Raw genomic sequence first — 12,377 nt, 5'->3', positions numbered from 1 at the left:
CAATTTAAGACTAAGGGACATTGAAAGCTTATACCCATTGTGTTTCATGAACACAAGACTGCTAAGAAAAATCAAATTCACAACTTAAATGAAACAAGGTTATTTCACCAAAGATGCAAACCTTTCATTCCCTATGCAATATTTCTTCCCAAGGCTGACAAGTGTTTCCTATTACAACTATCAAAGAATCCCCCCCCCCGAGATAATGCTTTCTGATCTCTTGCATTTATCCCTTGCTTCTATGTGGGGACTAATTTTTTGGACTTAAGTTGATTGTGGGCCTCTTGTCATTCGAAACTTCTACTACAACTAATATTCTTCTCTCACAACATAAAGTATTATTGTGTACCTCCCATGAAATCATGTTGGCTACACTCCTTTCTCTTTCAATGTTGATACATTTGAAATAAACAAATACATTATGGTAATCAATAAGGCTTCTTGACCATACCTTCAACAATCAAATGCACCTCTCTAGATTCCTGCATCTAACTTATTTGGCCTCACTTGAGGCAATTCTCTTCCTTCACTGAAGAGAAAGAGAGTATCTACTCCCCTTGAGCATATCATCTTCCTTCTTCTTCCAATCCTTTAATGGTCGAGTCCTAACAATATCATTATCCTCAAGATGATTTTCTTCCCATGTTTGATCTTTCTCTCGGTCGCACATGGCTAGAGGACACTTCTCCTTCACCTCCTCTTTCTTGATCCAAATCTTATTGCTTCCTTTCTACCTCACAAAGGGATCCACTAGAAGGGTACGAGGATCATTCGTCCTCGTTTTCTTTTGATTTCTTCCTCCTCTTTTCAAATTTTCATTTTGACATAGAGAACTGAAGACAAAATCATATTCTTTTTCTCTTTTGTTCCTTTTTGTCTTCACGTCCTAAGATGCAATATTTGTATTTATGTGCTCACAAGCATGATTTTTCTTCTCTTATCCACAAATTTCTCTCTTGTGCCCAAGATTGCCACAATTGTATCATTTAGCATAACATCGTAATGGGGAAAAGGATTTACTATTCTCTACAACATTCTTGTCAAAAATCCTATCGTGCCAACACACTTACTCCTAGCCACTTTGTGCATTCTTACGTTGTTTCTACCTAGCCTATGTTGTTTTCTTGCACACCATCTATAGTCTATATATTTATGTAAAAAATTATTGGAAGAGAAACAATAGCCATGAAATGGAGTTTGATGGCTGGATTTACCTTTTTCTTTGAAGGATTTGTCCTTGAGGTGGACATGACTTCTTTTGGTTCTTTATGTGCCTTCCATTCCATTTTGAATTGCTTCCTTGCACTCTTTCCATTTTTTTCTCTACTTGTTGCTGCTTCTTACCATTTTGTTGTTGCCTTTTCTTTGCCTACTATTGATGCTTTCCTTTCTAATGCTATTGTCGAACAACTTATTTTCCTTTTATGTTTTTGGAAATTCTAACTGTCCTTCCATGGGTGGTCGACCTTCCATCCTTTTCCTTCTTGGATCTTGGTTCTCCTTCCAAACCGAAAACAATCTTGATGAGTGAAGATCTATGCTTAACAATAATCTAATTCAAATCGTTTGTGTTATCCTCAAGCATCTGGTATTGAGACAACTCTTTATTTGAGTTTCTTAAGTCTTATCTCAATGAGTTTACTTCAACTTGTAGTCTTTCACAATGACATTTTCTTTCATCTAGATGAATGGTTAGCCTTCCATTCAATCTGCTAACCTCTTCTTGATGAGAATTTAGATCAACTATTGTTTTCCAAACTAGTTTTTCTCAATCTCATACTTGTGCAATTGCTCCTTTTGCTTGAGATTTTCTTCAGATAGCTCCTTAATCTCTTTTAGAGGAGAGATAAACTTCTTCCTCAAATAGATCGTTTCATCTAGATTGTTTTCTTTCCTATTAGACGTGTTGGATGACCCTAAAAACAGATCTAAAACCATATTTTCATCCATGGAGTCTTCCACAGGTCTAAGGGGTATCCGTTCTTCATCACTACTAGGGGTACTCTTATTTTCTCCTATGGATGAGCACACTTGGGATCCGTGTTGTTCTTGAGAGGATCCCTCTTTCGATGTTGCTACTAAAGTAGGGCTAACTTCATTACGACTACTAGATGCATGGCTATCTCTATCTTCAAGTGATTCACAAGAACATCTAGATAATCAATGACCCATTTCTTTACATTTATCCCAAAGAAATAGCTTACCTTCTGAGTCGTATGGTTGTTGGCCCTCAATTTTGGTTATTTTTGCCTATCCTAAACCCATTCATTTACCACCATATTCCATCCTATTTCAATTACATATGCTTCATTTTAATGTTATTTTTCATATCTAGGTAACTCAATTAAGTTTTTCAATTTTTAGACTTTTTTGTAAAAATTGCGTTTTAAGAGTAAATTTGGACTCCATTAATAATTCCTGTAACAGATCTGTTAAATGTTAGAAAATTATATATTACGGAGCAATGGAACACATAAAATATTGCATAAATATAAACACAGAAAACGCACAAAACAAGAGAGACACAGATATATGTGGTTCACCCAGTTTGGGCTACGTCCACCCCGAACAGCCAGTCCTTCCTTTCTATTATCCAGCAAAATGAAGAGACACAACCTACAACAAATCCGCTGTAATATCCTCTGTTTTCTCTCACAGTCTCACCTCTCTATTTCTCGCTCACTTAATACACATCTATCACATAGCCTCAAATACAATACCCTCATACAAAGAGAGGGGTTGCCTTCTAGGGAAAAAAACCCTAAACTAAACATAAGTTCTACCGTCAGATCATCCGCCTAATGAACGGCCCAGATTGACTAGAAATTACTATACTTTTACAAGGCAATTTTACAGCTGTTTTTAGCTTCGGGGGCGCTGCCCCCGAAACCCCCCGCCAAGGGGGGGCTCCCAAAGGTCACATCCGCCCCCACCCTGGACCCCCCCTGCAGTGAAAATTTTACGGGCGGCGTCGCCGCCCCCATTTCGAGCTGGGGTCCTATGTGGCGATACCTTTGAATATAGAAGATAATCAGGCTCCACACCCAACATTAAAGTCATATGTGCAGGAAACCTGGGCAAGACTGAAGCGCATATTTGGAAATATTGGGAACCACGAATGGACGAACACCTATTGGTTTGGTCAAAATGAGCAAACAGATGCCCAATCAATGCTCGTCAAACTTGACCTGTCATTCAGAAATCCCTATTAAAAAGGGCAGAATATTATTTTTTGGGATTTTTCCTAATTTTGTGAACCAGAATTGATGAGTTCAACTTGGATGGATGGATTGGGATAAATAATATTGTATAACCATTGTAGCAAAGTTTTTTTATGATTTTCTTATTTAAACTGAGTTTATGAACAATTCATATACGTAATTAGTATTTAGACTATTGGAGACTTTTGATAATTTGAAGAATACTTTCTACTGTTCTAGTTGTTGTTCATGTTGTGGACATTTTCATAAGTTAGCTATAGGTGAGAGTTCCTTAGGTGTACAAGGAAAGGATGGAGGGCCCCCATACCAAGCTAAGTACACTTTGATTAAATTAACATAATTTTAATTTCAGTATTTCTTGTTTCAGATTTATGATTCAGTTATTTAGATTTGTGATGCGTTTTGTGTGATTTTTGGATGATGTTAGTTTAAATTAAAATTTTCATATGAAAGGAAAAACAAGAATTTAAGTTAAATTCTATTTCTATCAAGTTATGAATCATAGCTAAAATCATCATTTTTGTATTATTATTTCTTTCATTCCAGTTTTTATTTGATGCAATGGTAATTTTATTAGAGTAGAAATGTGAGGAAGGATAACTAGGACCTCCTAAGTTAGGATCCTCTTCTCTTGCTATCTACACATTACAAACCACTTCTCTTTAGTTTCTCTTCTTGGGGACAATACTATGAGGAAGGACAACTGGCACCTGCTAAGTTAGGAGCCTCTACTCTTGCTTGCTGCATCTTGAACTAGAAACTTTTTAGTCTTTTAAAACTTAGAATATATTTGTAATATGCACTTATTTTAATCTTGTAGTCTTGGCTTCCTAAATTGAATTCACCTGAAATCTGTTAGGATATTCCGACACATAGGAAATAGTTAAGTACAACTTGGTCTAGTATAGAGTTAGGTAAAGTGTGTTTCTTTACTGTTGTACATTTTGTAACTTACAATCCGACGGTCACGATATGTAGTGATCCGACGGTTCATTCTCTCCTCGGTATTACCGACACTTGATCTGTGGCTTGACACCTGATTGGTCCATGAATTCTATTTAAAGCGCATGGAGGGTCATTTGTAGGGAAATTCGTGCATGAGAGAAGCTTATGTAAATTTTCATTCTTTGATTAATAAATTGCCTGAAGTGGCCGCGTTGGCTCAGGCCGTGCACTGTTTCCCTCTTTGAGGGTTTTAACCACGTCAAAAGTACTGGTGTATTGATTTGTGATCTAGTTGTGAGCGGTGTCCTTTTGGTGTTCTTTCTGAGGAACTTACCCTGTATATTCCTACATGGCATCAGAGCTATTTGAGGGCTGCGTCCGTTGGTGATCCAAATCTGAAGCCGGTAGAACTGCATCCGACTGCCGTTTCCTAGATCTGCTATTTCTGACTACTTTCAGGCCGAGAGGACTGCTCTGTTGTGTTCGGAGCATCTGTTCCAGTGAGGAACCCGTTTCGTTTCACGCGAAAAAGTTTTCGATAGCCCTAGCTACGTCATTTTTAAGATCTGGAGGTATACAGTGTTTATTTGCAATTTACTGTTATTTTCTCTCTGTTTATTTCAGTTTCGGTTTATTTAGCCTTTTTATTACCGAATCTATACCTTTCATTTTTGCGTATGCTCTTTGCCCTGCGACTCTGTGCGATCTGGGCAAATCAGAAATAGAAAGGAAGGATTTTTCTCATGCGTATGCTCTTTTCCCTGCGCCTTAGGGTGATCTCGGAAAATCAGAAACATTGAGGAAAATATTTAGTTTCCGGCCAAAGCTAACTTTGAGCCACAAGGTTCATTTTTTAAAATATTTAGTTTTTCGGCTAATGCTAACTTCGAGCCATAAGGTTCATTTTCTTTGCATGTCCGTGTTGGGTTTTGTGTTTTTTGTTTTGTAGGGAAAAAGAGCTTTCTCAAAGAAAGCACGCAACCCAAAGCCCCCCCCCCCCCCCCCCTCTCTCTCTCTCTCTCTCTCTCAAATTTTTTGTATAGATCAAGTCTCCATTTTGTGGGGGCAGGCTTTTTCATTTCTGCACATTCCCGCACTTCGTCGGCAACTTCAACAACCTTTTTTCAAAAATCCATAACTTCTTCATGCGGAAGCCTTTTTCAGAGCCGTTTTTTTTAAACCAGCCTAATTTTTCGAGATCTATCCATTGGAACACTTACTTTCAGCATCTTCAGCTTTAGTTTCTGTTGAAATGGAAAGTCAATACCAAGTTACCCTTGACAGCACCAACTACTTCCAATGGTTGTCCTACATTAAGGATTTACTTAGAAGTAAAGGTCTCTACAAAATAGCCACAGGCCAAGAGAAGAAACCGAAGGATGAAGATAAGGTTGCTAAATGGGAAAATAGACAAGATCAAGCACATGGTTTGATAGGGATGTCTATTTCTCCTGATCTTAGATTCCATATTGCAGAATTTGATACTCCTAATGAAGCATTGGAACAAATCACTAAAGTTTTTGGGATTAAAAATGAAAGTAGCGCCCATCAAATTGAAAATGAGTTGCTTACATTGGACCCTAATAATATTTCTTGCATTGAATATTTCTTGTCCAAGTTCAAGGCCCTTAGATATCTCTTGGAAGGTGTTAAGGTTAAGAAAGAAGATAGTAACCTTATTTATTCCATCCTTACTAAGTTGGGACCAGCCTACTCTGTATTTGTTTCCACCTTCCATTCTACAAGAGAAGCCTTCATTTCTCAAGGAAAAACTATGAGCCCCCTTCCTTTCACTCTTTTTGTGATTCTTTAATAAGAGAACAAGAAAAACTCTTACACCTTGGTCTTCTTAATCTTGGAAACTCTTCCAAGAAAGCGTTAGCCACCCAGCAGCAACCAAATTCAAAGAATCCTGAGAAGTCATATCCTAAAAAGAATGGTCCTAAACCAAACAAGGGTCCTAAGCAATTTCAGCCCCAAAATGAAAAATCATTTCAACAAAATGATAAGACAAATAAAAACAAAGGGAAGAAAACTGATAGACATTGCAATTTTTGTAATCGAGATGGCCACTTAGAATCAAAATGCTTTAAGAAGATGGAAGCCTTGGAAGCAGCAATGAAGAAGCATAACATCCATTTGGGGCAATCTTCAACTTCAACTTCATCTTCAGGAATGGCACTTTCTGCATGTAGTTGTCAAGCATCTCGGTCTGGCTATGCATTAAATGTATCTTCTCCTTCTTCTCATTCTCATGAGTGGCTCATTGATTCTGGAGCTTCTTATCACATGGCCAAAAACAAAGCCATGTTTTCTTCTTTAAATGATTGTAACACCAAAAATATATATGTTGGTGATGATAGATCTCTTAATGTTGTAGGGACTGGAACTGTTCATCTAGACAATGGTCAGTTTAATGATGTATTATGTGTTCCAACCTTATCCTGCAACCTTCTATCTGTATATCAGATATCTCATTCAGGTGAAGGTAAAACCATTGAATTTTCACCTCATGATGTTGTAATCAAGGACTTAAGAGATCCTAAACAGATTTTGGCTACTGGCATTGCTGATGATTCTACAAGGTTGTATAAGTTTCACAACTTTGGGTCATCAAATCTTCCCTCAGTATTCGTTGCTCATAACGATGAAGTGAGCAAACTTTGGCATGAGCGATTTGGTCACTTAAACTATCACTCCCTTTAGCATCTATGTAAATAAAATATGGTGACAGGTCTTCCTATGGTAACTTGCAAAGATGGCGTTTGTTCCGGATGTGTACTCGGAAAACATCACCGGGACAGTTTTGAAAAATGTGCCTCTTGGCACGCCTCAACCCCTTTACAACTTGTGCATAGTGATTTATGTGGTCCACTTCCAGTTGTGTCATTCTCTGGCTGCAAGTATTTCTTAACTTTCATTGATGATTTCTCCAGACGCACTTGGGTATACTTCTTAATACTCAAGAGTGAAGTATTTAACACTTTTTGGCCTTCAAGGCCTTTGTTGAAAAACAATCTAGACATCAAATTCTTAAGTTAAGATCTGATAATGGCGGAGAATATGTTAAAAATACATTCATCAACTATTGCACTGAGAATGGAATTCAAATGCAACACATTGTTCCATATACTCCACAACAAAATGGTGTAGCTGAAAGGAAGAATGGCACCTTAAAGGAAATGGCTAATTGTGTGCTACAATCTAAAGGACTTGGTCTTAGTTTTTGGGCAGAAGAAATTAACTGTGCAAATTACATAATAAATCGCACTCCTACTAAGGCTTTAAAGAATATCACTCCAGAAGAAGCATGGAGCTCAATCAAACCAGATGCAAGTCACTTTCGTGTTTTTGGAAGTGAAGCGTGGGCTATAAACTTATTCCATTTAAGTCCAAAAATGTTATCATTAGAAGAGATGTAAAATTTTATGAAAATATATCGGCCTGTGAGCCTAGTCCGACGGATGTGCCACCTCTCTCTATCTCTTCTACCTTTGAAAACATTTATTCTTCTTCAGATGATGAAAGTGAGGATGACAATCCTCCCCCACCATCTCAGGATCCTCCTTCAGCTCCTGAGCTTCCAAAATGGGTTTGTGCTACTCGAGATGCAGCAGGTGATCTTGCCGGTGATCCTACAGATCAACGACGCACACGTTCTCAGTTCGAGAGAGCCTCTTCTTTACTGGCTCAAGCTCCAGTAAATTATGATCCTGACACCTTTGCAGAAGCTTCAGGCCATCCAGATTTGGAAGCAGCTACGAATGAAGAATATCATTCATTATTGGCAAATGATACATGGGATCTTGTTCCTTTACCAAAGGGACGAAAACTTGTTAGATGCAAATGGGTTTACAGAACCAAGTATGGACCAGATGGGAAAGTTGATAAACATAAAGCTCGTCTTGTTGCTAAGGGATTTTCACAGGTTGAAGGCATTGACTACACTGAAACCTTCTCCCCTGTTGCCAAAATGAACTCTATCCGCCTTGTTCTTTCCCTTGCTGCCTCTTTCAAATGGGAACTCCATCAGATGGATGTTAAATCTGCCTTCTTGCATGGGGACTTGCATGAAGAAATATATATGGAACAACCCATTGGCTTCATACAAACAGACTCCAGCCTTGTTTTTCGACTTAAGAAATCCCTTTATGGTCTCAAGCAAGCTCCTCGGGCTTGGTATGCCAAAATGGATAACTTTCTTTTAGAATCTGGCTTTTCTAGGTGTCATTCTAACAATACTGTCTACACCAAGAAAGTGGGCAACTCTCTTATCATCCTTTTTCTTTATGTTGATGATCTTATCCTTACTGGTAGTGATCCCAACCTTATAAACCATGTGAATTCTAGCCTCAAAAGGAAATTTGAAATGACAGACTTAGGACACTTACACTATTTTCTCGGTCTTCAAGTCTTGCAATCCAAGGAGGGTATTTCCCTTTCCCAGTCCAAGTATGCTTGTGATATTCTATGTCATTTTCACATGGAAGACTGTAAGCCAGCCCCTTCTCCCTTTCAGTCTGGAGTCAAACTGTCAGTCACTTGTACTTCTCCTGAAGTTGATGCTACCTTATACGGTCAACTTGTAGGAAAACTTTTGTATCTAACCCATACTCGTCCTGACCTTTCCTTTGTTGTTGGCCTTGTTACTCGGTTAATGCAAAACCCCCATGAAAGTCATTGGAAAGTAGCTAAAAGAATACTTCGTTATGTTCGAGGTACAGTTCAGTTTTGGATTCATTACAGTGCTAAAGCATCTCCTCTATTGGTTGGTTTCACTGATTCCGATTGGGCTGGTGACCCTGATGATTGGAAGTCTACTGCCAGTTATGTGTTCACTCTTGGTTCAGGACCTATTACATGGGCTTGCAAGAAACAGGGTTCCATTTCTCTTTCATCAACAGAAGCAGAGTATCATGGTGCCGTAGAAGCTAGTAAGGAAGCCTTGTGGCTTCGTCAGATACTGTCAGAATTTGGCTTTCAGCAGCAGCATTCGACTACACTTTGGTGTGATAATCAAAGTGCCATTCAGCTATGCAAAGATCCAGTTCAACATCAGCGCAACAAACACATTGAATTGCACATGCACTTCATCAGAAAGCTCATTCACGACCATGTTCTTGAAGTGCAATATTGTTCAACAGATGATCAAGTTGCAGACATATTCACAAAGGCTCTCACAGAGGCGAAGTTCACTAAACTTCGATTTATGGTTGGAGTTCAGGAAGTTGTCACTAAGGGGGGATAGGCTCTAGTGCCTCCTTCCTTCTCCTATTGTGTCATATTTTGAAATCCTTCAATCCTATCCCGAGTTGTTCTTAAGGGGGGATGTTAGGATATTCCGACATATAGGAAATAGTTAAGTACAACTTGGTCTAGTATAGAGTTAGGTAAAGTGTGTTTCTTTACCGTTGTACATTTTGTAACTTACAATCCGACGGTCATGATATGTAGTGATCCGACGGTTCATTCTCTCCTTGGTATTACCGACACTTGATCTGTGGCTTGACACCCAATTGGTCCATGAATTCTATTTAAAGCACATGGAGGGTCATTTGTAGGGAAATCCATGCATGAGAGAAGCTTATGTAAATTTTCATTCTTTGATTAATAAATTGCCTGAAGTGGCCGCGTTGGCTCAGGCCGTGGACTGTTTCCCTCTTTGAGGGTTTTAACCACGTCAAAAATACTGGTGTATTGATCTATGATCTGGTTGTGAGCGGTCTCCTTTTGGTGTTCTTTCTGAGGAACTTACCCTGTATATTCCTACAAAATCCATATACTTTGGACATGCTTCCAAGTCTACAAACCCAAAATGACAAGTAAAACACATGTGTTAGTTTACTTAGTAAATTGACTTTATATTTTTAGCACTGTTTTGGGGGAAGCATATTCAGATTTAATAAAAATAGGAAGCTTTAAACAAAAACATAAAAAAATCATAAACATAAAAACTAAATATGATTTTTCATTGTGGTCATTTATGCCCAGTCAAAGAGATGAAAATGGTAGATACACAAAACAAGACCCTCCAATTACTAAACCATTGGTAGAAGCAAGACTACCTCCATTTGAATTAACTACACCAATTGTTGGAAAACCAACTTTAGAAGAGTTGGAGGAAAAATAACGTTCGGGACAAAGGTTAACCCTTATTGAAAGACAAACTTTGTTAGCTGATGAAGTGAAGAGAAAAAAAAACACATAGTAACATCTTCCATAGGAAAACAACGAGAGATAAGAAAACTAATTGATCAACCCATTCTTGAAGAAATAGATCCACTTATCTTCGAACAAATAAAACAAGTTGAATCTCAAGTTGTTACTGAAACATTTGAAACTGCTGAAAAAGATATGGTAGAAGAAGGGCAAGGATCTAACATCCTCACTCCAGAAAAAAGGTTACAATATGAAAGCAACAAAAGGAATGGCAATGAAGAAGAGAAGAAGAGAAAAGAAGTGAAGAAGAGAGGAAAAGAAAATAAAATGCAAAAATAGAATATGATCATAAGAGAAGACAAGATGCAAAAACAGAAATTTCTGAAGAAGCTACTTTTGGATTTCCAATTGTATATACTAGAGCAATTCTGGGAGAAGAAGTGAAAATGAATAATATTCTAGCTTCATTTTTACGAAATTTCTATGGAATTTCTTATGAAGATCCTCATTAATTCATGTTTGATTTGATATCTTATGTAAAACTTATGGCTATACTGATGATACACATAAGCTTCATCTTTTTCCTGCTAATCTTAAAGTAACTACATTAAAATGGTTTATGGGATTACGAGAACACTATATTACTTCTTGGGAAGAAAATATGAAATTTTTTCTTCAGAAATATCAAGCCTATTGTAGGCCTAGAGGTTAAAAAGAAGATATTGTTATAATTTCTCAACAAGAAGATGAGAGTTTGGAAGAATATTTAGAATGATTTCTTTACAACCTGCAAAAATCCAAACAACATTCTCTAAATCCTGATACCATTAGAACAATTTTTCTTAAAGGAATACGAGATGAATATCTTGATATTCTCAATGTGATAGGTAAAGGAGATATTTCATACTTACCATTTGATGAAATTGTTGAATTATGTCAAAAGTACTCTAGAGGTAGAGCCAAAATAGGAAAAAGATATAAAACTTCTAGAGCTTCTAAATCACTAACAGGAGGACTGACATGAGCAGAAATAATGAGTTTGTTAGAAAATTTTAAAACATATATTTTGAGCACCTTATGAACACAAGTTGATGTATTAAAATAAAATAAGAAACACCATTTTTCCGAGAAAGGTTAGTCGATCCGAAAACTTTAATTTCTTTTCCTGAATTTGATATCATAAATGAGTTAAATAACTCTTATGTCAAAGTTCCCTTGTTGCAAGCTACCAAATATATTCCAATTTATACAAAAACAATAAAGGAATTATGTACTATTAAAATTCGTAGAAAGAAAAGAGATCCAACAACAATCCAATTCATTGGCAAATTAGCTAGTCTCATGTCTGCAAAAACAACAATTGAAAAATATATTGATCCGGGGATACCCCTGGTTACCATTTCAATCAATAATATTTCAGTTCCTAAAGCTTTCATTGATTTAGGCATTGCTATAAATGTCTTGATTATAGAAACTATGAAGTATATAAAACTGCCAAATATCTGACCTACTACTACAAGTTTAGAACTAGTAGATAGATCTAAAGTTGTATCAGAAGGAACACTTGAAGACATCATTGTTTCTTTGGATTCATGGGAATATCCTATAGACTTTCTAATATTGCAACCAAAAATAAATCTAGGCGGCCATCCTTTAGTTATTGGCAGATGATGGTGTTGGGTTGTGTTAGATTCTTTCCATGACTAGCCCACGTAGTTAATCGAGGGGTTAGAGTGGGGCAGAGCCCCCCCTTCGTTGCACCTATTACGCAGAGAGTGGGTCATAACGGGTTTGAGGGGGGTGGGTAGCCCCCCTCTACGGGGTTCGAGGTAGTGCCCCAGGGGATTTTTTTTGGACTCTATATTAGGTTGGGTGGACCTAACTACGGTTCTGTACATGGTTTTCGCACATGGTTTTGGACGCGATGGTTTTCAATCCATGGTTTTAGATGTGATGGTTTTCAGTCCATGGTATTGGATGCTTCGACATGTATAAATATTTATTGTAACATTAAAAGAAAAATAATGAAAAATCAAGCTCGTAGTCCTGGTT

This window comes from Pinus tabuliformis, chromosome 6 (assembly GCF_031772625.1).
Source record: "Pinus tabuliformis cultivar Carrire ecotype Pingquan chromosome 6, CPIR1, whole genome shotgun sequence".
NCBI lineage: Eukaryota > Viridiplantae > Streptophyta > Pinopsida > Pinales > Pinaceae > Pinus > Pinus tabuliformis.
This window is presented reverse-complemented; position numbering follows the sequence as displayed.